Source organism: Bacillus rossius, chromosome 6 (assembly GCF_032445375.1).
Source record: "Bacillus rossius redtenbacheri isolate Brsri chromosome 6, Brsri_v3, whole genome shotgun sequence".
NCBI classification, from domain to species: Eukaryota; Metazoa; Arthropoda; class Insecta; order Phasmatodea; family Bacillidae; genus Bacillus; species Bacillus rossius.
Window position 1 is genome coordinate 82406418 of NC_086334.1, and position 23542 is coordinate 82429959.

At 38.1% G+C, this 23542-nt stretch overlaps 1 protein-coding gene across 1 annotated transcript in view; it reads left to right on the top strand.

The window, feature by feature from the left end:
• The window catches only part of LOC134533336 (glutamate receptor-interacting protein 1), a 351603-nt gene that overhangs the window by 235643 nt on the left and 92418 nt on the right, over positions 1–23542 (top strand). The window lies entirely within an intron of this gene.

The following is a 23542-nucleotide window of genomic DNA, read 5'->3' on the forward strand; positions in this document are numbered from 1 at the left end:
TCATTTCTGCCATATTGTTTTCATCTGCTAGTGGTAGCCATCTTGGTTGACGACACGTCCGCCATCTTTGTTTCTTCTGTTCCGCTGGAGGCCACCATCTTGGATTCCATAATCTTTATTTCTGCTATTCGTTCCTAAAGAGTGACAGCAACGCACTTTCTCATACGCTAAAGGTCAATGTTCCCTTACGTGCTAATGTTGTTGTGGTCCTTACCAGCAATTTAATTTTTTTTTACAAAATATATTGGATGCGCTGTGATTCGAACATGACAGCTCGGACCTCTGGGTAGGAAAATATATGTCTTTGACCGCACGGCCAATAAGTCTTTTTCCAGGTTGAGTATTAATTAAGGTACTTATAATTAGAAAGTAGCACACATTCAGAATTATAATTGGTTTAATTTGGAGGAATAATAGCATCAACTGCTCGAGACCGAACCGTCATATTTATTTATTTTCTTACGTGTTATCAGGAGCGCTAGTTAACACACATCGCCTGTTAGATGGAATCGCCACCATTTTGTTTTCAATCATTTATACCAAGAATTTTTGCATACGCAACATTCGCCAGAGTGCGTTGCCGCCATATTAATTAATTTTTTGTCCACTAGACTAAATTAATAATTTATAACTGTGAAGTCTGCCATATTGTCATTCAGGATCCTATTTGGAAATTTGTATTTATTTAACAATGAATTCGGAAAAAAATACAAAATTCATCAAAAAAACTACTAATTTATTTATTAATTGAATCAATGGAATTTTTCCTTGTTTCGATACTTATTAATTGATCTAGAAAATCGGAAATATTCCAAAAATCATAAAAAAACTCATATTAAAATAATGATTGACGTGATAGGTTACCATATTTGGTTTGATTTTCGACCAGTGATAAGGATAACTAAAGCTTAAATTAAATTTTTTAATTCTGTTTCCTGTTACCTATCGTGGAGTTTATTAATCATTCACTCTACTAAAAACAACACTAGAAAAGTTAACTATCCAACGAATTAAATATGTCATCCTGCTGCCTTAGATGGAAGTCTATTTTTTATGCATGAAATACATTCAAACTTGTTCAGGTACAATACTATACGAATAGGCCTAGTGTCTACGCACCACGAGACCAGGTAATGAACAATGTCAGACGTATAGACCTGACATTTCCGAACTTCAAGACCTTCTTCCTCGACAGATATTATAAGATATTTCAAGCAGTGAAAACAATCTTCAAACTGCCAGAACTGAAGTGTTGATAAAATAAAGTTCAAGATTTTATACCAATAAAACATGTTTTAATCTTACAAAAAAACCAATGATTCCTTAAAAAAATGTTTTATTAAGACGATCGGTTTTGAACAAGTAAATATTCAGTGTTACTACAAAATTGAAAATTCATATTTAATGAAACAACATACATTCAACAAAAGAAAAGAACACTCAACACACACACTTCATGCACAGTACACACAAAGCACACACAGTACACTGTAGCCGCATCTACTGGAACACAACTAAAAAAAAATAACAGGAGTCTTTCCGGTAAGACTAACGGCAGAAATTTGCTGGTGCTGAAAAAAAAGCAAAGTCCATATACCAATTAACAAGCAGTGTAATTTATTTGTAACAAATGTAGCATACAATTCACATAAAATTTATGGGTTCTGAGCGAAATATCCCGCGGGAATCATACATACAAAACAAGTTAAAACAATGTTGCGATAAATGGGGCTAACTGACGACGCGTTTGACATAGCACAAAACATATGGGCCCCTACGCAACAACAAGAAAGAAAGAAAGAGATTACATTTACAATTACATACAATTACTATTACCGTTACGATGCGGCTTGACAGGAAGTGTCCAAAGCCATCGTGGCGTGCCCATATACAGCCGCAGAAAAACACTGTTACATAAGCTACCGGTAGTACTTGGCATGAGCAAGAGAAACTAAGGCAAAGAATCCAATTAAGCACTGACCTGAAGGGTCCAAGAGAAATTACGAACAATACTAAACATGGCAAAAATCCAAAAGTGAAAGCGCGGCCATGACGCGCAAGCAAGAACAAGAAATCATACTAATTACTAAAAATTACAGACGTTAAGTTTCACAGCCGAGTAAATACCAACGCGACGCCAGCCCCAAGTGGCAGCCCTCGTGTCAAACGACCAGAAGACTGCGGCAAATAGCCCGGGTGCCAAGGCTATATAGGCCAGGAACAATACACGGCAGAGTGCGCTGGTGGGAAGGGATGAAGAGGGGGGGTAGGAAGGTAAGGTTGGTGAGGAAGGGGAAAGGAGGAGTGGGGAGGGGAAAGGAGGGGAAGGAACGCTCAGCAGTGCCCGCACTGCTTCAACACCCCTCCCTAAAGTGTCTTTGCCCAGAGAGCATGTGGATCCACACGATGAAGAAAGTTCATGATGTTGACATCGGAGACTGTAGACTGGAGACTGGAGACAGCATCAAACAGCAATCTTCAGGATCACCACGGCGATCAACGAGACGGCTTCGGACGTAGGCACATGCTACGCAGGTCTTCGGAACAGCGGTAGACAGCAGCCAGCGGCTGATACGGAGTACGGAGTAAGAAGTTCAGATATGAAGTAGATGTTCAGCCAAGAACAAGGGCTCGGAGCAGGGTGGTCCTGCGAGTCGCAACCACCCAGGCATGGGAGGGGACTCCAGGAGGCAGCACCAAATCACAGTGCCTTAGCAGGCTGACGAAGGGGTCACCTACGATGTCCAGAGCCCGTCCAGCAAGGGCTAGGGGCAGCCATGGACTCACGGCGGAGCGGGAAGCACTCAGCCGGAATCAACACTGTCGCTCTCCAAGACCCAGAAGCGGCAAGACAGCATCGAGCAACCACACGACGAGGAAGCCGCCAGGCAAGTTCATGGTAGGACGATGGGCAGAAGCACGATGGGCTCTCACACGCAGGTAACACCAGTAGGGAGGAGGCGACGAACGGAAGATTCCACGGAGACGTCTCTCGGAGAGGTGAAGCTGAAGATCTCTGGCGGAAGTCGGGCACAGCAAGCAAGGGTAACAGGGAAAAATTATGGCGTGCCAAACTAAAAAAAAGAAGAAGAAAGGGAGCCGCAACACCACGCACAAATCCAACAAATAGAAAACAAATGCAGATACAAATTTCAATTTTCAAACACAAGTTCCTAGGAACACGAACACGTAACAACAGGCCAATAGGCTAATCTCATAAATAATTCTCATCTCATAAGAACAATAACAAATAATTGGATTAACAACAAAGATATAAATATATATAATACTGTAACTGGATATAATACTGCAAAAAACTTACAACAAACCCATAAAAAAAATTACTTAACGAAATGTTTTACCTGGGTTACGTGAGCTTTTCGAAATTTAAATTTGCGCTTACAGCACTTTAACAGATGGTATTGGCACCCAAAAACTTGTCGATACAATAAGGTCCTTCATAAGGAGGAAGTAACTTTACATTCAATTGATCAGCCAACTTAGGCAATTTAAATGCTCTACAAACTAAATCCCCAATATTATAACCATGAGGAGCTCTAGCCTTGTTGTACTTGTCAGAAACGACCTTACGGGCCTTATGAATGTTACAGGAAACCGTGTCGAGTAAACGTTCCAATGCCTGGGCGTCCAGGCTGGTTTCCAGGGATGGCAAGCCCTACTGGTTCAGTAAGGGAATGGTAAGCTCACGGCCTAGTAACGGGTTTGAAGGTGGAAAACCAGTAGCTGAATGAAGAGCCGAATTAAGTCCGACGTTAATGTACTCCAAATCTGAATCCCAAAGAGTCTGATCAGACTGGTAGAAGGAATTCAGGATGCTTTTAAGAAGCTTATTTTGTCGTTCTACCATGTTGCCCTGCGGAAAATAAGCTGATCTATAAATAGGTTAAACAGCCCATTCAAAAATAAAATTCTTATAGATAGTAGACTGAAAATACCGGGCATTGTCAGGAGGACCAAACAACTTGAAAACCTGTTCCTTAAGTACCTTAACAATAGTAGCAGCTTTCATGTTTCGAAGAGGTAATAAAATAACAAATTTTGTGAAAATATCCAGAACAACAAGCAAACATACATTACCCTTCTTAGAACGTGTCAGAGGACCAAAAAAATATATATGTAAGACATGCCAGGGAGCTACAGGAGGATCAGCAGCATACAAACCCACCAAAGAATTATGCGGCGGCTTAGAAATCTGGCATTCGAGACAGGATCGAACAAAGCTCCGAACATCAGCATGAAGCTCAGGCCAAAACAGGTGCGCTGAAATTATGCGAAAAGTTTTATCTATTTCTAGATGACCACCTAAGAGAGATGCATGAAAATAGGTTAACACCATAGGCCTCAAGACAGCTGGAACAACAGCCTTTCGGGCTCTGCCAGAATTTCCTGTAAAATACAACATGCCACTCTCCTCAACATAAGAAACAGCCTTCTTATCGTGAGTATCTCTAAGTACCTGCTGGCAGAGGGGGTCCTGAGTCTGACATTCCTTAATATTAAAATAGGATTCAGGAAAAATTTTAAAGGCAGTAATAAATTTAGTAGCGTCAGAAGAGCGAGGTTCCAAAGGCACGAATTCATCGGTGCAAAACATGCGAGATGGAAAGTCAGCTATAACATTATCTTTACCTGGAATATGATGAATGACAAACTGAAACCGTGATAACCTCAAAATCCAGCGACCCTGCTTACCCAGCTGATGAGGATGATTAAACAGCCAACTAAGGGCTCGGTTGTCGGTATATAAATCAAACTCCTGGGCATCCAGATAACTTTCAAATTTTTCTAGGCCGAACAGGCAAGCCAGGGCTTCCTTCTCATAGACACCTAATCGCTGCTCAGACTCTGATAGTGAGCGACTAGCATAGGCAATGCGCATAATCTGGCCTTCCTCCAGGTGTCCTAGGATGGCTCCAAGCATCAACCTGAACGGCAAACCGCTTACTAAAAACGGGTAGAATGAGCACTGGGGGCGAAGCCATACACGACTTCAGCGCCTGAAAAGATTTCTCTTGTTCAGGGCCCCACTCAAAAACTGTATCCTTCTTATGCAAAATATTTAAAGGAGCAATTAAAGAAGCAAAATTAGAAATAAATCTGGAAAAATAACCTTACATACCTAAAAAATGCTGAACTCCCTTTAAATTGACAGGCCTAGGAAACTGGACGATAGGGGCGATCTTGTCAGGATCCATTAGGAGAATACCTTGTGAAATAACATAACCTAAAAATTTAACAGATGTTTTTCCTAATGTAACCTTTTTCGGGTTAACAGTGAGATTGGCCCCTCGTAAACGAGAAAGGACTTCAGTCAGGTGAGTAATGTGATCCTCAAAGGTGTTACAGTAAACAATGATGTCATCGACATGATTAAACACATAATCATACTTAAGATAAGATAGAACATGATCCAAGATCCGGCTCATAGCCTGACTGCCAAAACTAACACCCATAGGCACACGGTTAAATTCAAAATGGCCAAAAGGAGTTGAAAAAGCTGTATACTTGTAGCAACTAGGATCCAGCAGGCACTGGTGAAAACTTTAATTCAAATCAATAACTGAAAAATATCTAGCCTGACCTAGATGCTGAATGGCAGACTCGACAGTATGGAGTGGATAAACATCGTCTTTAGCAATTTAATGGTTCAAAGGAATGTAATTGTGCGACATGCGCCAGCTCGCACCGTCTTTTTTACGCACTAAAAAGGTAGGAGTGCAAAAATCAGATGTAGAAGGTGAAATTACACCAGCGGCTAAGAGCTTATCCACGATGTCGCGCATGGCCTGAAGTTTAGGGGGTGAAACCTTGAGATATTTAGCGTGGCAGGAACTTCATCCTTTAAATATAATTTATAGGGCAAAATGTCACAACGTCCTAATTAAGAGGTGATAACATCGGAAAAGGCATTAACTAGGTCGGCAATAGCCTGCCCTTGAGCAATAATATCATCATCATGGCACTCAAAAATAACAGAATTATTAGGCTGCGATTGTAAGGGAACTTTCACAGAAGGGGCGAAATCAAAACGGAGCTCACACTGGCCCACATCCAGAACACTGCGAGTCTTGCTAAAAAATCTAAGCCCAAAATAAAATTAGGTGAAAGACCAGGAACAAGTAACTTCCAATTCCAGGAAAAATGTTTAATCTTAAAGTGAATAACCACGAAGGTATTTGCGCGAAGGCACTCGCCATTCGCCACACAAATATTAATCTGGTTTTCAGAAAATACACGAAAAGAAAATTTAGGAAATGTTTTGATTAAGGTCTGGAGAAACATCACTATTAGCCGAGAATGTAGCACCGGTATCAACGAGAGCCGAAAAGAAACGCTAGTGAATACACACGGGCAAGAAATTCAGAGAAACAGAGCCAGAGGCTTTCCTATAGAAGCGACAGAGACGACCTCTCTTCCATCCTGTCAATGACCGTTTCCCGGACAATTACTCCGCTAATGACCCATTTTCCTACAGGATAAACATTTACGCGCCTTAACATCAACGCGTGCCTGATCACAGTCCTGAGTTACGTGTCCAAACACGCAACAATTTGCGCAGTGAGCGCGAGAGAATGTTGGAACACCCTGTGCCGGCTGCATAGAAGTGGCAACCCCGCCGCCAGTCAAACGCCGGCCCGGCTGGGAAGTGTCATGAGTCGGGGCAGACGGGCAGCCAGGGGGAGGGATTACACTATCTGCGCCGCCGGCGGGGAAGCATGCATGCGACCCCCTGTCAAATCTACGTGAAGGCGAACGCCGCGCACGTGAACTCTCATGAAGGCGAGGCACAAAGGAGGAATGTTGATAACTTATTTTCATGCGTGCATAAAACACGAGTGTCAGCATCGTGTGCGTCACTGCCACGAAAATCTGACGTAACCTGTAGGCTGTGAAATCCCCTGTCACGAACACGTGACACGGACGTAGACCTAGCGGGAGGCGAAAACTCAGCCTCATATTTAGACACCGCTAATAAAAGCGCCTCTACCTCACTACCCCAGGCACGCAAAGCATCGAAGGTGGTAGGTGGAGCTAACATGCCACAGTGGGTAAGCACATGGGGCGCAAAGTTGCCTAAAATAAGCTGTACTAACTCAGGCTCAGCGATGTCAATTTCCAAAACATCGGCATAGGAAACAACCTCATCAATGTAATGAGTCACAGACTCATTAGGACGCTGAAACCTGAAAATCAAAATGCGCTTACACGCGTCCATGACGTGCGGCGGACACACAGCACGAAGTACCAACGTCTTAAAAGTATGAAAATCGACCTTTTGTACGATAGCCTCTGTTAGCCTAGACACATAAACGCCAGTACACTTACTAAGCAGAGCTTTCATAAAGGCGCCAGCTGACACTAAATTCAATTTAGCAAAGCGCTCAGCCTGTTGAAAAAAATCTAGAATAGGCCTAGGCTCACTACCACTCAACACAGGACAGGATTTAAGAACAGAGAAAAATAGTTTTTGAGAAAAGGAATTATCGGGAGCCGGACTTAATTCCAGTGTGGGCTGCGCCGTCGGAACACCAGACGAGACGTCACTGATCTCGCGTATGAATTGAACGAGCCGGGCGCGCAAGTCAGCCACGGTGTCGCTCGCTGCGGAAGGCAGCTGGTTCTCCTCGAGATACCGTATCAGCTCGTCGCGGTGAAGCTGGTAGATCCAGCTGACTCCAGAGCCGCTCATGGTCATGAAAGAAAACAAGCAAAAACACAGCAAAACCACTGCCGAAGCAGAGTAGCGCAGAAGTTGTAGCCGCACCTACTGGAATACACATAAAAAAAAAAACAGGAGTCTTTAAGGTAAGACTAACGGCAGAAATTTGCTGGTGCTGCAAAAAAAGCAAAGTCCAAATACCAATTAACAAGCTGTGTAATTTATTTGTAACAAATGTAGCATACAATGCACATAACATTTATGGATTCTGAGTGAAACATCCTGCGGGAATCATACATACAAAACAAGTTAAAACAATGTTGCGATAAATGGGGCTAACTGACGACGCATTTGACATAGCACAAAACATATGGGCCGCTAGGCAACAACAAGAAAGAAAGAAAGAGATTACATTAACAATTACATACAATTACTATTACCGTTACGACGTAGCTTGACAGGAAGTTTCCAAAGCCATCGTTGCGTGCCCATATACAGCAGCAGAAAAACACTGTTACATAAACTACCGGTAGTACTCGGCATGAGCAAGAGAAACTAAGGCAAAGAATCCAATTAAGCACTGACCTGAAGGGTCCAAGAGAAATTACGAACATTACTAAACATGGCAAAAATCCAAAAGTGAAAGCGCGGCCACGACGCGCAAGCAAGAACAAGAAATGATACTAATTACTAAAAATTACAGACGTTAAGTTTCACAGCCGAGTAAATACCAACGCGACGCCAGCCCCAAGTGGCAGCCCTCGTGTCAAACGACTGGAATACTGCGGCAAATAGCCCGGGTGCCGAGGTTATATAGGCCGGGAACAATACACGACAGAGTGCGCTGGAGGCGCGGCGGGGAAGGGATGAAGAGGGGGGTAGGAAGGGGAAAGGAGGAGAGGGGAGGGGAAAGGAGGGGAAGGAACGCTCAGCAGTGCCCGCACTGCTTCAACACACTGGGCACACAGTACACAAATTACACACACTACACATACTGGAGACACAATACACTTACTGGACACACATTACACACATACTAGACTCATAGTACACACACAGTACCCACACTAGACACACAATACACAGTATACACTGGATGGACGCACAGTATACACAGTACACACACAGAACACAGACTAGACCGCAATGGAAACACAGTACACACACTGGACACACAATGGGCATGCAATGGACCCTCTTACGCAATGAACACACACATCACACTCATACAGGACACACATTTAACTAAAATACAGCTTATTTGGAGCACATTTAAAGAAAAGGATGCGCAACCAACATATAGTTAGCACAATTGGAAGCACAATCAACATATAGTTAGCACAATTGGAAGCACAATCAACATATAGTTAGCACAATTGGAAGCACAATCAACGAAAATAAAGCACAATAAACGGAAAGGAGGCATAATTGGAAGAACAATCAACGAAAAGGATGCACAATCGTAAGCACATTCGACAAAGAGGAAACACATCATCAAAAAGGAATCTAAATTGGAAGCTCAATCAACGAAAAAGAAAGCACAATTATCGAAAAGAAACACAATTGTACGAACAATCAACGAAAAGAAACCACAATTTGATGCTCAGTAAAGGAAGAAGATACATTCTCAGCAGTATCATTAGATAATATAGTCTTGACTACGTACATATAACGAAGAGGACGTACAATTTCACGTACATTCGATTCAGTAGGATCTAACTACCAATCATTCGCTTCAGCAGTCTTTTAGCTCTAAAAGTCATTGGCTCCAACATTCAATGGCTACAACAGTCATTGGCACCGTATTTTGCTCCAGCAGTCTTTGACCTAAAAAAAAGTCTTCGGTACAAAGTTATTTGGCTCCAAAAAAAAATATTTTGACTCCAACTAGGAGCATCCTAAAAATATTTGCAATTAATTTCCTTATTGTGAATGTTTCGATGAAATTTATTTCCTGCTGTTGGCCCACAATGTACAAATTTGTTAGGAACTTAATATCTATTTTTCACAGATTTGTTTGCTTCAATCCACAAGAGCCTGCAAAAGTTACAGCATCACAATACTTGACAATTGTTCACAAAAATTTAATCATACCGCACTTAATATCCTACCCCTACTGCAGGATAATCCAAAGAACTATAGTTATCAAATACTCCCACCCGAAAAAAGGGAGAGCTGAATTAATTGCCTGTTTATTGTTCTTGACGTCATATTCCCTAGAGACTGGTAACCTTTCTTTTTCAAAAGAAGGATGAATTTAACTTTCAAAAGCCATTTGTATACTTTTTCCTACATGTGTAATTCCACAGTGTCTCGCTTAAAACTTCCTTGACTTCTTATTCCTTATTAGCAACATAAGAGCCTGCCCCGCTATCTCTCTCTGTTACTCTCTCGCTCTCTCTCTCTCTCTCTCTCTCTCTCTCTCTCTCTCTCTCTCTCTCTCTCTGTGTGTGTGTGTGTCAGTAGGTAAAACTGCAACAAGTACCTGCCACTTGAACTCATTGTACTACTATGAGAATTTTACCAAATTACCCCAGTGATGGAAATTCTAAATGCTAAAACGCTCACATTTTTAGCATGTTGAATTTCACAACTTATCGACTGCTAGCCCCGCATTCTTGCAGACAAAAACAAGATTGCGGACATTACATCATACTAGTTGATATGTATTAAATGGTAGTAGTGGTCCAGTCAGCCTGCCGGTGGCGTCCGTGGAGGTAATATCGGTCACCCTTGTTTATTTTTCCCTCACCAGGTTTAAACCGAGGACGTAAAAGTGTTTTTTTTTTAATTTTTTTTATAAAATTTTGAACAATAAATTTTTTTATACATATAAAATTTTTCTCGATTTGCTTGCATAAAAATAACGTATATTAAAGATGGAGGCCGTAACGGAAATTGTAACGATCTAGAATCCAAGATGATGTCTCTAACGAAACGGACAACGATTACACAGGTCTGCGATGAAAAAGTTTTTTTAATAAATTTATTACAAATATGTAGATTTTGGTCTGAATATAGCAAATATTAACTTTGTTTTAACGTATCACGTCAGATTCTTTTTGCATATAGATAAATACATAATTGTTCGTTAGATCGGTAAATTCGTTTTTTTTTTAACAAAATTAATTCCATGATATATATTTTTCTATTAGTAGTATAGGATAGCCGGAGCTGGGACACAGGTTCCGGGTGTGGATTGTGTGATTGTTTACATTGTGACGTCACGGCGACCATCTTGGATGAGCGTAACGGGACACTACGTACGGGACAAGTAGTACCGTGAACTTGACCTTTGACCTTGACCCCGGCAGCAATCTTGGATCCGCCATCTTGGATCCGCCATATTTAATTTGAATGCCCCACTCATTATGATGACATTTTCGTCTCTGTCGCCATATTGATTTTTTTATGTTCTGCTGGAGGCTGCCATCTTGGATACCGTCGACTTTGTTTCTGCTGTTTGTTCATATATTGCGCGAGCGTCGCTCTTGATTTTTTTTCTGTTCTACTGGAGGCCGCCATCTTCGATACCGTAGAGTTAGTTTCTGCTGTTTGTTCATAGAGAGCGCCAGCATCGCTCTGTCTCATCACATAAAGTCGATGTTCCATTACCTACCATAGATATTATGGTCCTTATCGACATATTTATTTAATTTTTTTTTACAAAATTAATTGAAAGTGCTATTCGAACCATCGCAGCTCTGATCTCTAGGTTGGAAAACATACGCCTTTAACCACTCGGCCATCGAGACATTTACCAGACTGAGAATTAAATAAGGTATATATAAAAATAACATGCATATTCGGACATGTAATTTTTTTAATTTAAAGTAATAATACCATCACCTGTTCGAGACAGAAACACCATCTTGTATAAAAGACGTAACTATTGCAATTATCGTTACGGTCGCCATCTTGAAAATTCATAATTTTTATGCTAGAAATTCCAAAAAAATTCTAAAAAATAATTTTAAAATTGCCTACTTTAAATGTTTAGTTATTTAAACGATTTCGGTCCTCGGTTCGATTTCCGGCGAGAGTAAACCAGTAACTTATTAATATATTTAAAAAATTCTCAATAAAAAAATTATTAAAATATCTTCCGTCACACCCGTCATTTTGAATTATGTCACCACTGTATAAATTATCGTTATAAACGCCATCTTGAAAATCTTTATTATCCGATTTTAATGAATTAATACCAAAAATTCATCAAAAATTTACTTATTAGAATACTGATAGATAAAATCGATTCCCGTCCTTATTTCTAAACCGGTAAAAGCAAATAAAAACAACAGATACTTCCTCCACAGAAGCCACCTACAGACTGATTTACCACCACTAATACCAAGGTATACAGGTATACACCATCAGCTGGTATGACGACATGTCGGCCATCTTGTCTTCATCCGCTAGAGACCACCATCTTGTTTTCGTCTGCTAGAGTGTGCTAATACAATCTTGTGTGTGTACTCGTCTTTCTATCAGTACCATCATGACAGTTTTATACTAACCCGCAAGAGTGCAGTAATCATTTATTACAACTGATGTGCCCAAATCTATAAATTTGGTCACAGTCTTGTATTCGTGTAATTATTTAGCTAGATATTGAGGAAAAAAATCCAAAATTCATTAAATACATCACTCATTAATTTACATATTGAATCGATGGATTCCTGTCCTCAGTTCGATTCTTCACCAGTGATAGGTCTAACTAAGTATTAAATATATTTAATTTTTTTTATTACCTTTCGTGGAATTTATTAATCATTCAATCTACGAAAAACAACTAAAGATAATATACCTGACCATCGAATTAAATACACTACCGCTATGCCTTACATGAAAGTATAATTTTTCGATAATCTGAATAACCTATAAAGCGTTCATGTATAAAGGCACACATACAGGCCAAGTGTCTCCAGACCATGAGACTGAGTCATGACAATATCAGATGTATAGGCTAGTCATTATAGGACCGCATGACCTTCTACGTCTTTAGTTAATTACAGTCAATTAGACCATCGTGAAATTTTTATACATACTAAAGGTCCAAGTGACCTTGAAAAATATTTTAGTAAACCAAGAGGTTTTGAAATAGTAAATATTCAGTCACTACAGATTTTACTACACGCAATCAACAAAACGAAAGCACCATCAACAAAAAGGCAGCACATTTGGAAGCACCATCAACAAAAAGGCAGCACATTTAAAAGCACCATCAACAAAAAGGAAGCACAATTTGGAAGCACAATCAAAAAAGGCAGCACATTTGGAAGCACAATAAAAAATGGCAGCACATTTGGAAGCACAATCAACAAAAAGGATGAACATTTGGAAGCACCATCAACAAAAGGTACGCACATTTGGAAGCACAATCAAAAAATACAGCACATTTGGAAGCACCATCAACAAAAAAGGCCGCACATTTGGTAGCACAAGTTACGAGAACAAAGTCTAAGTTAGAAATTTGAATACAAGAAATAAAAACATTACATTTTTACTTTCAATATTTAATTTATTTCTCAACATTATACAAATGCTTGTAAAACAAGGCATTATTGTAGGTAGCCAGTTTTCCTTAGTTCTTTGAGTATGAAGGATATTTCTTTGTTGCGCGAATAGTTTCCTGCACAAAGCAAGCCTTGTATAAGTCTTAGTCAGATAACCAATATGTTTGGATCTTTCAATGAGTTGTAATCAATCTCTTCTACAACCATCTTACTTGCTTGTTTAATATAAATACTATTAATATCGCAATCGTCCCAGTGATCAGAATAAGCTTTATCTGATTTATTTATTATAACATGTCGTTTCCATCGTTTGGGTCTCAGGTTTTTCCACAATCTTCGATCTTGTCAGATTTAGGTGCTTCATCACAGTCTATGCCTTTGTCATCAGCCTCAGAGTCACTGTAGTAATCACCATAGAAGGCATCGTCTTCACCCAGATTACCGTAATAATTCGATGTCGATGATGTCGAAGTGGCTTCATCGTCTTCATGCTCCTTTTTTAGGAGTCCATCATTTTTACAAAGTAGGAAAGATCTATTTGAATTCGGCTGGAATGTATTCTAACTTTTCACATTAAGGATTCTTCCATTGTCTTCATTCTTACATAAATCATCAATTTCCTTCAATTGAAGTTCTTTGTCAGATCGGAAGAGCCACGAACATAATCTCTCCCAAGACAAGTATTGTCGTAATGCAGATCACTCTTCCTTAGTCTAGTAGATCCGTCGTTGTCCTCTAGCTTGTATGCAAGCTTGGCGTTACAAGTTCTGTCATGTCTTTTTAAGCTCTCTCTCCGCATAAACGACTTGCTACTTCGAACACAACTTATCATATTGCATAGTGTATTTTTAACACAGTCATTCTTCTTGTGTTGTCTTCCATTCTTTCTCAAGATAAATTCTTTGCTGCAAAACTTACACCTGTGTCCTTTCGATATAACGTCAGACACCGAATCAGGATTCATATTAGTTACTGAGACTGATGCCAGATGCAAAACTGAGTGTTTTAAATTAGATCGATTACTTAAATAGAAATTTTTTCTTATTTCATCAGCGAGAATTAAGTTACCTCATACAAAAGAGATTTTTAAAAGTAGTTCCGATTATTAGCACGAGATGACGCCACATGTTGTATTGAGTCTTTATTTATTTAGTTCTTTTATGTGGGATGCGGGATGCTCACTAACGATCGCAAAAGAAGGGTGGCTTCGCTAGACACCATGGAGAAGGAAGTTCGTCTTGTATGTTACTGTTTCACAGATGTCTCATGGTATATTATTTGACTGTGTAATGTTTTTTTTTTTAATTCACTCTGATATAAAAATATTGCAAACGATGATTTAGTAGCAGAAATTCACTAATTAAATGTAACCTTAAATAAAATGACATGTCTCATTAAGAGTAAAACTTCTTTATGGAGAGATCGGTTGCTCAGAAATAACCAGAAGCACTTGGAGAAACCGCAGAAATATCGCAAGCACAAGGAAAAACTATCAAAATATTTCCAAGAATAATCACGAGAACACGGAGAAAACCATCATAATATTGACAAGAATAATCAGGAGCACACGGAGAAAAACCATCATAATATTGACATGGATATTCGGGAGCACACAGAGAAAACCGCCAAACATTTTCTTTGATAACATAAATTTACAAAAAAAAATTTAAATAAATAAATTACAAAAATACAAAAACTGATTCTGGCTTGGACTAGAACTCTATCTTTACTCAACAATGAGAAGAACACAAACTAGCAGAATCAGTTTTTGTATTTTTTTTATTTTTTTTTTAATTTTATTTTTTTTTTGGAAATTTATGTTATCAAAGAAAATGTGTGGCGGTTTTCTCCGTGTGCTCCCGATTATACATGTCAATATTATGATGGTTTTCTCCGTGTGCACCTAATTAATCTTGTCAATATTTTGATGGCTTTTTCCGTGTGCTTGCGATCATTCCTGTGGTTTCTCCAAGTGCTTCTGGTTATTTCTGAGCAACCAATCTCTCCATGAAGAAGTTTTACTCTTAATGAGACATGTCATTTTATTTAAGGTTACATTTAATTAGTGAATTTCTGCTACTAAATCATCGTTTACAATATTTTTATATCAGGTGGAATTTAAAAAAAAAAAACATTACTGAGTCAAATAATATACCATGAGACATCTGTGAAGCACTAACGTACAAGACGAACGTCCTTCTCCATGGTGTCTAGCGAAGCCACCCTTCTTTTGCGATCGTTAGTGAGCATCCCGCATCCCACATAAAAAAAAAAATAAATTATGACTCAATACAACATGTGGCGACATCTCGTGCTAATAATCGGAACTACTTTTAACAAGTTCTTTTGTATGAGGTAACTTAATTCTCTTTGATGAAATATGAAAAAAATTCTATTTAATTAATGGATCTAATTTAAAACACTCAGTTTTGCATCTGGCATTAGTCTCAGTAACTAATATGAATCCTGATTCGATGTCTGACGTTATATCGAAAGGACACAGGTGTAAGTTTTGCAGCAAAGAATTTATCTTGAGAAAGAATGGAAGACAACACAAGAAGAATGACTGTGTTAAAAATCCACTACGCAATATGATAAGTTGTGTTCGATGTAGCAAGTCGTTTACGCGGAGAGAGAGCTTAAAAAGACATGACAGAACTTGTAACGCCAAGCTTGCATACAAGCTAGAGGACAACGACGGATCTACTAGACTAAGGAAGAGTGATATGCATTACGACAATCCTTGTCTTGGGAGAGATTATGTTCGTGGCTCTTCCGATCTGACAAAGAACTTCAATTGAAGGAAATTGATGATTTATGTAAGAATGAAGACAATGGAAGAATCCTTAATGTGAAAAGTTAGAATACATTCCAGCCGAATTCAAGTAGATCTTTCCTACTTTGTAAAAATGATGGACTCCTAAAAAAGGAGCATGAAGACGATGAAGCCACTTCGACATCATCGACATCGAATTATTACGGTAATCTGGGTGAAGACGATGCCTTCTATGGTTATTACTACAGTGACTCTGAGGCTGATGACAAAGGCATAGACTGTGATGAAGCACCTAAATCTGACAAGATCGAAGATTGTGGAAAAACCTGAGACCCAAACGATGGAAACGACATGTTATAATAAATAAATCAGATAAAGCTTATTCTGATCACTGGGACGATTGCGATATTAATAGAATTTATAATAAACAAGCAAGTAATATGTTTGTAGAAGAGATTGATTACAACTCATGGAAAGATCCAAACATATTGAACCGACTAAGACTTATACATGGCTCGCTTTGTGCAGGAAACTATTCGCGCAACAAAGAAATATCCTTTATACTCAAAGAACTAAGGAAAACTGGCTACCTACAATAATGCCTTGTTTTACAAGCATTTGTATAATGTTGAGAAATAAATTCAATATTGAAAGTAAAAATGTAATGATTTTATTTCTTGTATTCAAATTTCTAACTAAGACTTAGTTCTCGTAACTTGTGCTTCCAAATGTGCGGCCTTTTTTGTTGATGGTGCTTCCAAATGTGCTGTCTTTTTTTATTGTGCTTCCAAATGTGCGGCATTTTTGTTGATGGTGCTCCTAAATGTGCCCATTTTTGCTGATTGTGCTTCCTAATGTGCTGCCTTTTTGTTGATGGTGCTTCCAAATGTGCTGGCTTTTTTGATTGTGCTTCCAAATGTGCTGCCTTTTTGTTGAGTGTGCTTCCAAATGTGCTGCCTTTTTGTTGATGGTGCTTCCAAATGTTCTTCTTTTTTGTTGATGGTGCTTCCAAATGTTCTTCCTTTTTGTGGATGGTGCTTCCAAATGTGCTGCCATTTTTTATTGTGCTTCCAATTGTGCTGCCTTTTTTGATTGTGCTTCCAAATTGTGCTTCCTTTTTGTTGATGGTGATTCCAAATGTGCTGTATTTTTGTTTGATGGTTCTTCCAAATGTGCTGCCTTTTTGTTGATGGTGCTTCCAAATGTGCTGCCTTTTTGTTGATGGTGCTTCCGTTTTGTTGATTGCGTGTAGTAAAATCTGTAGTGACTGAATATTTACTATTTCAAAACCTCTTGGTTTACTAAAATATTTTTCAATGTCACTTGGACCTTTAGTATGTATAAAAATTTCACGATGGTCTAATTGACTGTAATTAACTAAAGAGAAGAAGGTCATGCGGTCCTGAAATGACTAGCCTATACATCTGATATTGTCATGATTCAATCTCATGGTCTGGAGATACTTGGCCTGTATGTGTGGCTTTGTACATGAACGATTTATAGGTTATTCATATTATCGAAAAAATTATACTTTCATGTAAGGCATAGCGGTAGTGTATTTAATTCGATGGTCAGGTATATTATCCAGAATTGTTTTTCGTAGATTGAATGATTAATAAATTCCACGAAAGGTAATAAAAAAAATTAAATATATTTAATACTTAGTTACACCTATCACTGGTGAAGAATCGAACTGAGGACAGGAATCCATCGATTCAATATGTAAATTAATGAGTGATGTATTTAATGAATTTTGGATTTTTTTTCCTCAATATCTAGCTAAATAATTACACGAATACAAGATTGTGACCAAATCTCAAGATGGTGGGCACCTCAGTAGTAATAAATTATTACCGCACTCTAGCGGGTTAGTATAAAACTATCATGATGGTAATGATAGAATGACGAGTACACACACAAGATGGTATCAGCACACTCTAGCAGACGAAAACAATATGTCGGTCTCCAGCGGATGAATACAAGATGGCGGACATGTCGTCATACCAGCTGATGGTTTATACCTGTATACCTTGGTATTGGTGGCGGTAGATCAGTCTGTAGGTGGCTTCTGTGGAGGAAGTATCTTTTTTTTTTTTGCTCTTACCGGTTTAGAACCAAGAATGGGAATCGATCTAATCAATCAGTATTCTAATAAATAAATTTTTTGATGAATTTGGGATTTTTTTTCATTAAAATCGGATAATAAAGATTTTCAAGATGGCGTTTATAACGATAATTTATACAGTGGTTACATAATTCAAAATGACGGGTGTGATGTAAGATGTTTTAATACTTTTTTTATTGCGAATTTTTTAAATATATTAATAAGTTACTGGTTTACTCTCGCCGGAAATCGAACCGAGGACCGAAATCGTTTAAATAACTAAACATTTAAAGTAGGCTATTTTTAAATTATTTTTTTGGAATTTTTTCGGAATTTCTAGCATAAAAATTATGAATTTTAAAGATGGTGACCGTAACGATAATTGCAACAGTTACGTCTTAATACAAGATGGTGGTTCTGTCTCGAACAGGTGATGATATAATTACTTTCAATTCAAAAAAATTACATGTCCGAATATGCATGTTATTTTTATATATACCTTATTTAATTCTCAGTCTGGTAAATGTCTCGATGGCCGAGCGGTTAAAGGCGTATGAGATCAGAGCTGCGATGGTTCGAATCACAATACTTCCAATGTATTTTGTATAAAAATTTTAATTTAATATGTCGATAAGGACCATAATAGCTATGGTAGGTAATAGAACATCGACCATATGTGATGAGACAGAGCGATGCTGGCGCTCTCTATGAACAAACATCAGAGACAAACTCTACGGTATCCAATGTGGCGGCCTCCAGTAGAACAGAAAAAAAAATCAAGAGTGACGCTGGTGCTATCTATGAACAAACAGCAGAAACAAAGTCAACGGCATCCAAGATGGCAGCCTCCAGCAGAACATAAAAAAGTCAATATGGCGACAGAGACGATAATTTCATCATATTGAGTGGTGCGTTCGATTTAAATATGGCGGGTCCATGATGGCGGATCCAAGATGGCCGCCGGGGTCAAGGTCAAAGGTCAAGTTCACGGTACTACTTGTCCCGTACGTAGTGTCCCGTTACGCTCATCCAAGATGGCCGCCGTGACGTCACAATGTAAACAATCACACCATCCACACCCAGAACCCGTGTCCCAGCTCCGGCTATCCTATACTACTTCTATTCTATACTCTATGAACGTCCATCATATAGTCTATTATTACTAAACTGCCTTTCCCCTGTGAGTAAAAGTATCAAAAAAAGTGTTATGTAGTCTTTGATTAATCATAGTGGTTTAAACTGCAAAAAGAAAACGTGTAATGAATGATTGTTTTATTACTACTGTAACTATGGCTCCTCGGAGATGCAAACACAATCCAAATGTATTTTGCTATATTTTCGAACATTATACAATAGTTAAGCAAAGGTTAAAAAAACAGGTTTTTGTAAACAATGCTTATTATGCTTACTTCGGAATGAGGTTATGTTACCAAGAGAAACAGTGGATTCCACATATAGTATGTCAGCTATGTGTTGAAGTGTTAAGACAGTGGACTTACGGTAAATCAAAATCATTGTCATTCGGTATTCCTATGTTGTGGCGGGAACAAAATGTCACCTCTGCCCATTGTTCCAAGCAGAGATGACGACTTGCCCGCTCCCTACTGGGTACTACGTGTCGTGATGCAAAATCCACAAACTCCCAAGTAAATATAAATTTTGATGGGCCATATAAAAAAGACATATCTATACACTTGTTTACCACCGGAGCAGGCGTAACACAATTAATACCAAAAACTTAAATTTGCAGCATTACCAAAAATGAAGAAGGCAAACGCATTTTGAGATAACTCTATAATTAAATAGAAACCCTCTACACTATACGCCGCTACATTCAATATCACTTATAAAAAGAACAACAACTTCAAAATTCCACTTTAACAGTTACCAAATTCATGTGCGGTAATTCAAAGTTCAAATCCTCGCACTTTTATTGCAATGATAATTATTACAAAATACTGATAATATATAAACACACTTCTTTACAACTTTCATATAACTAATTACCTATGGTTTCTACCATAATACTGCAACGGTTAATATTTATATATAATAACGTATATCTATACGCCCCAACCTATATAAAAATATAAAATATGTACTGAGTTGCTTTATGAGTAATTATACATAAATCATAATCAAAACAAACTTACATAAAATACAATTAAGCCTAACCCTAAATTTTTATAACTCTAATATATTTAATGGGAGCTCCCTGTGCGAAATACGTAAATCACATCTAAAACTTTATTTAAATATACATTTAAAAGGTTTTTTATTAAAGTTATATTTTTAACGCTGTAGTGTGTTATTGTTTCTTTAGGGCCACAGCTTGATTAATTTAAAAAGAAAAAGAAAAAAAAAACATTTCTAGGTGTGTTCGAACGGGTGGCAAGTAAATAACGCCACAGTTTCTCGCTCGGAAAGTTTACCTACTCAAATTTTCAAATCATCATTCTCGCCCACACACAAATTTTCACGCTCGCAGTATCGTAAAATTTGTGCTAACTTCTTTACGGGCACGCAGTATCGTAAAAATTATGTCAATTTCCAGCACGTATTTTGCGGTCCCTCTTGCAAGCTATAAATAAGGAAAATATACGACTCACTTCAATTCTTCTCTTCAGTGCAGACAAGGCCAACCCAGCAGGGCTCGAGCCCTCGCACAGCCCAGCACGAGGCACTGCAGGATGGGCCCGCACTCTTCCACGCCCCTACCAGGCGCGGTGCCGCCAACAGCCAAGGAAATGCAGACCATGATTCATCAGTAAAGTCCAGCACATATATCTCAATACATCTTCGTGCCTTTGATTTTCCCACGCGTCCCAAAAGGCCAAAGCCCGCTGCACTCCCCGCGCGCACCTGTCGCCTTTCACTCCCAGCTCGCAACTCCCCTGATCGGCACTCCCTCAGCGCCCGTTCATTACGCGGCCATCCGCGGAACTACGGCTGTAAGTTCAGAAGTTTTCAGTAAAAATAATTACACACTTTTTGTTGAATAAATTTAACGTCTTTTTTAAAGCCTATATTTACATCCAAAAATTATCTTTTTAATTCCAACAAAAACATATACTTATTAAAACGTTCTTTCTCCTGAAATGTTTATAGTTCTTGGAGCTTCTCGAATATTAGCGACCTTCGGCATGCCTCTGACGGCCAATTTTGAGATGCATAATCTAAACTCAATTAAAAAGGCAAACAACTATAAAAGGCTAAAATAAAATAAATAAGTGAGTTAACAAAATTATCTCTAAAAAATATTAAATAAATCTATGGCGTTTAGACGATACAAAAATAACAGCAATAACAAAAATTTATAAAGAAAAACAAAAAATAGTGGCACATGCCACAAAAAAAAATTACAGATGATTGTTATTTTTGTTTGACCAATGTTACAGGATATAATTCTAAAAACCGCGCCAAACTTGTGTATCCTAATGTTTCGTCTGTAACAAAGCCATTTCCACATGGACCCGAATTACCCATACCAGTTCCTACTAACACTAACAGCTTCGAAACGCCTTTATCACAAAACTCAGAACAAAGTGATCATCTACAAAGCAGTGGTGAAATTTTTCACCCTACAAATGACCCTCGATCTTAAAAACAGCAAGAATTCAATGATTTGGTACGGGATCTTGGATTGCCTAAGGACGCTGCAGAACTTCTCCGTTCTCGACTAAAAGAAAACCATTTATTAGATGCTGCAACTATATTTTACTGGTATCGGAGCAGAGAACAAGAATTTGTGGAGTATTTTAAGAAAGGGGATAGTTTAGTATTTTGCTGTGAAATTGGTGGATTAATACAAAAATTCAATATCGAACACAATACTCAATAATGGCGACTCTTTATAGATTTTTCAAAAAGAAGCTTAAAGGATGTCCTTTTGCATATAGGCAATAAATTTGCATCTATACCTGTAGCTCATTCAGTTTATCTTAAAGAAACTTACGAAAAGTTGAAAAAAAGTTTTGGAGAAAATAAATTACAACGAACACAAATGGTAAGTTTGCGGTGACTTAAAAATCACATGCATGCTTCTTGGTCAACAGTAAGGCAACACAAAATGTCCCTGTTATATTTGTGAATGGGACAGTAGAGCATGAAATTTATATTTTAAAAAAACTGATTGGAAAATTAGAATGGAATTGAAAGTTGGAGTAAAAAATGTCATCAATCCGAGCTTGATGGATCCTGAAAAAATATTGCTTCCACCACTTCACATCAAACTTGGTTTGATCAAACAGTTCGTAAAGGCGTTACCGCTTATCTGATACGAAGTTGAAATAGGGAATATTTACGGACCTGATATCAGGAAACTGATTAGGGATACAGAATTTGGAAAAGTGATGACAACCTAGGAACGAAATGCCTGGCATGGCTTTAAAAATGTCTAGGCAACACAAAAGATCCTGCGTATAAAAATATTGTCCAGGAAATGTTAAACGCCAATAAAAATTTAGGCTGTAATATGAGTCTGAAAATTCATTTTTTGAAGTCTCACATTGATTGTTTCCCAAAACATCTAAGTGACTACAGTGAAGAACAAGGTGAACGGTTTCATCAGGACATAAAAGAGATCGAAAGAAGATATCAAGGCCGTGAGGACGTTAATATGATGGCGGACTATTGCTGGATGATACACAGAGATGAAATAAATAATCATAAACGAAAACTAACAAAACGCAGCTTTTTTAAAAATAAAACATTATTAAATGTTTTCTTCATGTTTACCTTTAATGTTGTATTTTAATAGCTATAGACTCAATAAAACTTTATAAAATATTCTAAAATGGTTCTTATTCATTTGATTAAATTTTTGTTTTGTTTTTTTTCATATTGAAATACTATATCATCTTAATCTGATAAATTTGTCGTGATATATATCATATGAATACCGTTTTATATTACTTTTAAGACAATTAAATAAATATTAACCATTTAACAAAAAATCGTTTCAAAAAGGTTTTGCAGACCTGTGTTATATAATACAGTCCAAGATGGCGGGTTTAACGAAATTTGCAACATTTCTAGAATGCAAGTTGGCGACCGTAACGGTATGTGCAATTGTGATTTTAAATTATTTTTTTTATTAAAATTTAATTAATTATATTTTTTTCCTTTCTTATTTTTTTATTAAAATCGGATAGTAAATAAAGATGTACAAGATGGCTTCTGTAACGGAAATTGCAACGGTGACTTCATAATCCAAGATGTCGTGAGAGGCTTATCGGAGGCTGTAGATATGGATGCTTAAGCCTCAATAAGGTCATTTCAAGCCGCTGGCATTTTTAATGTCAAAAACGGGAAATTTCCCTGAAAACGGAAATTTTCCCCGCGAAAATGGGTTATTTTTTTTTTAGGAATTTTGTGTTATTTGAGTTAATTTCGAGGAATTTTGAATATTTTTTTTAGTTCAAAATGGCCTCTGTGACGTCATAAATGTCGGTCATTGACACGGC